This window comes from Hemiscyllium ocellatum, chromosome 1 (genome assembly GCF_020745735.1).
Source record: "Hemiscyllium ocellatum isolate sHemOce1 chromosome 1, sHemOce1.pat.X.cur, whole genome shotgun sequence".
NCBI lineage: Eukaryota > Metazoa > Chordata > Chondrichthyes > Orectolobiformes > Hemiscylliidae > Hemiscyllium > Hemiscyllium ocellatum.
Genome location: NC_083401.1, coordinates 159313675 through 159317763, shown reverse-complemented (window position 1 = coordinate 159317763; position 4089 = coordinate 159313675).

Genomic DNA, 4089 nt, shown 5'->3' with positions numbered 1-4089 from the left:
AAGCCAGATGCAAACATAATCTATAGATAAAAGAGAGATACAGCAGAGAGAAAAACAGAGAAGGCACACTTACAAGGAACTATGTGTGAGAAAGAGTTAAATGGTCAGAAACCTAAAGAGCAGGGATTGTGAATTTGACAATCTTACTGTTGCACAATGTTTTTGCCAGAGCTGACCAGACAGTTACAGGGTTTCATTAAAGTGAAGTCCTTTGGGAAGATTTGCCCTTTTGACTAGTATGAACCTGCATAAGTGTGTCTGTCTCAGGCCCTAGATCTGCTGGTAACTGTGACTTAAGGGCCAAATTGATTGAGTGGGAAATTGGTCAAGTTACAAAAGACTTTGGAACTACACGTGGCACAATAAGATAGGCTGTTCCCCTATTACATGCACTATGGCATGGGAGATAATATGTCAGCATAGATAGAAGATTGAATAACTAACAGACAGCAGAACTGGAGAATGTGGAAATTTTAGGATGGCAGTCAGTAGTTATTGGAGTGCCACAGGGTTCAGTGCTGGGGCCACAATTATTTACAATATATGTTAGTTACTTGGATGAGGAAGTGAATGGAGTACGTACATTTGAGGGTGGTATGAAAATATGTGGGAAGGAGCGTCATAGTCTGAAGACTATAGATAGGGTAAGTGAGTGGGCAAAGCTTTGGCCGATAGGATTTGATGTGGATAAATGTGAAGTGTAAAAGTGGGGAAGTCTTGCTAAATCTATAAACAGCACTTATCAGATCACACCCAAAATACTGTAAATATTTTTGATCCCTGATCTAAGGTAAGGTATACTGACATTGGAGACAGTCCAGAGAAGGTTCTCTTGTTTGATATGTGGAGGGTTTGTTTTTTAATGAGGAGAGGTTAAGTCAGTTGAGCTTATACTCACTGGAGTTCAGAAGAATGACATATCTCAGATTCTTAAGGGGTTTGGCAAGTAAATGCAGAGTGTTTGTTTCTCCTCATGGGAGAGTCTAATTCAGACAAAGGAGGAGGAATTTGTTTTCTCAGATGGTAGTGAATTTGTAGATTTTTTTTACCATAAAGGACTGTCAAGGTTGTGTCATTAAGAACATAAAACAGTACAGCACAGTACAGGCCCTTCGGCCCACGATATTGTGACGAGCATTTATTTTAATCTAAGATCAACCTAACCCACACACCACTCGATTTACTGCTGTCCATGTGCTTGTCCAGTAGTCGCTTAAATGCCCCTAATGTCTCTGACTCTACTACCCCTGCTGGCAATGCATTCCATGCATCTATCGCTCTGTGTAAAGAACCTACCTCTGACGTCTCCCCAATACCTTCCTCCAATCACCTTAAAATTATGACCCCTCGTGACAGCCACTTCTGCTGTGGAGAAAAGTCTCTGCTATCTACTCTATCTCTGCCTCTCATCACCTTGTACACCTCTATCAAGTCACCTCTCTTCCTCCTTCTCTCCAGTGTGGAAAACCCTAGCTCACTTAACATTTCTTCGTAAGACAAGCCTTCCAATCCAGACAGCATCCTGGTAAATCTCCTCTGCACCCTCTGTAAAGCATCTACATCCTTCTAGTAATGAGGTGACCAGAACTGGACACAATATTCCAAGTGTGGTCTAACCAGGGTTTTATAGAGCTGCAGCAAAAACTTGTGGCTCTTAAACTCAATCTCCCTGTTAATGAAAGCCAAAACATCGTACACCTTCATATCAACCCTATCAACTTGGGTGGCAGCTTTGAGGGATCCATGTACATGCACCCTGCCTTTAACCCTGTATTCAGTATTCAAATTCGACCTTCCAAAATGAATCACTTCACATTTATCCAGATTGAACTCCATCTGCCACTTCTCAGCCCAGCTCTACATCCAGTTAATGTCTTGTTGTAGCCTGCAACAGCCCTCGATACTATCTACAACATCATCGACCTTTCTGTCATCGGCAAACTTACTCACCCATCTTTCTACTTCTTCATCCAAGTCATTTATAAAAACTAAAAACAGCAGAACAGAATAAGTGCATTCAAGGCTGAGACAGACAGACAGTTTTGTAATCAGTAAGGGAATCAAGGGTTATTCGGGTAAGGCAGAAAAGTAGAGTTGAGAGTTATCAAATCAGTCCTGATCTCATTGAATGCTGGGTTAGGCTCAAAGGTCTGAATGCCTTACTTCTGCTCCTACATCTTGTGGTCTGCGAGGATGATATCTTCACCATCCCTGTCAAGGTGATATCTATGCCCACTTGAACAAAGTGCCCTCAGTATCCATTCCACCAGAGTGGGCACATCTGTGGAAAAGTCATGGGATGCTACACCAGAGGAATGAGAGTAGGTGAGGTGGTAAACTATGTCAAGAACATAGAAGTAGCTACATTGGAAAAATAAGATAGCAGTGGGTTTTTGGTTTTATTGACACCTGCTCTTTACTTGACACTTGAACTCACTTGTATAAAATGAGTGTAGTTAAGTCTGTCCACAGACCATTACAGAGCTTTCTAATATGTCTTTGTGCCTGTTTTGTATGAAAATAGCTGCCTGTTTTCTTTTCATACATAAAGTAACAACAACTTTTAATCATGAGATTTGGTACATGACTAAATGGGAAGTGAAATTCCAATTTTTACATTTTTAAAGATTAAGGAAAACTGAAGACTAAAATAAATGAAATAGTTGTAATGATGAACTATGTAGACATCCAAGATACTATCAGCAGATGTGCATCTAAACACCCATGGACAACATGAAGAACAGAAAAGAGAAATGGAAGAAGTAGAAAATAATTGTCAAAGGAAGGGTTGTAAACATCATTTCTTAAAGAATCCGACCAACCACAGCCTTTGCCAAATAGAATCCGAAGTAGAAGTTAATCACTCTGTTCTGCAGGATTAGAGGCTGAATTCATCATTGGCAATGTTGCTTTATTTCTTGTCAAAACATTTGTTTTCCAATACAAGTATTGGTGAATGACGGACAATGGTTCAGCAATAGTGATGATTCAGGAAGAAAAGCTTGTTTTAGGAAAGCTCTGGGTAGACGTGTTATGATTAAATGTCTCGAGACAGGGTTGAAAAACATTCAGCAATCTTTCACATAGTGTAATATTAGAACAAGAACATCCAATTCTTAGCTGAGGACTAGATTGTTCTCATAAACAGGATGTAGTTAATAAACACGATGAAAAAAATTTGAATTTTATAATCTTGGTGTTAATCCTTAGTGACATCCATCAAAGTTTAAAATCTTAACTGTACTATTATTGTAGAAATCTATTGAGCATAATCCACCTTTCCCTACCAGTAGGGCAGAAAGTTAGAGGGGAAAGTCACAAATGAGCAATTTCTACAATTCCTCAACCTGGCAGAAAGTTGTGTTGAGACCTGCAACAGTTTTTCAGACTCATTCAGAGGCTTCATCTGGCTGGGCCAGCATTTATTATCCAGCCTTAATTGGCCTTGAGAAAATTGTGGGGAACTGCCTTCTTAAACTACTGCAGTCCATTTTGTACGTACGCTACCATGCTGTTGGGGAAGGAACTCTGTATTTTGAGCCAGTGACAATTGAGGAATAACAACATATTTCCAAGTCAGAATTTTGAGTGGCTTGGTGAGGAACTTGCAGTTGGTAATGTTTCCCCTGTACCTCTAGATAATAGTGGTCGTAGGTTTGGAAGATGCTGTCTTAGGAGCTTTGGTGAATTTCTGCAGTGCATCTTATCATAGATAGACACTGCTGCTGTTACTGTACATTTGTGGTGGAAGGGGTGTTTGTGTAGATGGTGCCAGTCAAATGGGGTGCTTTGTCCTGGATGGTACCAAGCATTTTGGGTATTGTTGGAGCTGCACTCATCCAGGCAAATGGGGAATATTCCAGAATATCCCTGACTTGTGTCTTGTGGATGGTGAAAAGGCTTTAGGGAATTAGGAGTGAGTTACTTGCTGCAGAATTCCTAGCCACTAGGAATCTAATATTTATGACTTGTCCAGTCAAATTCTGGTTAATGCTAACCTCAGAATCTTGGTAGTCAGGGATTCAGCAATGACAATGTCATTGAATGTCAAGTGTCGTTGATTAGATTCTCCATTGTTGGAGATCACCA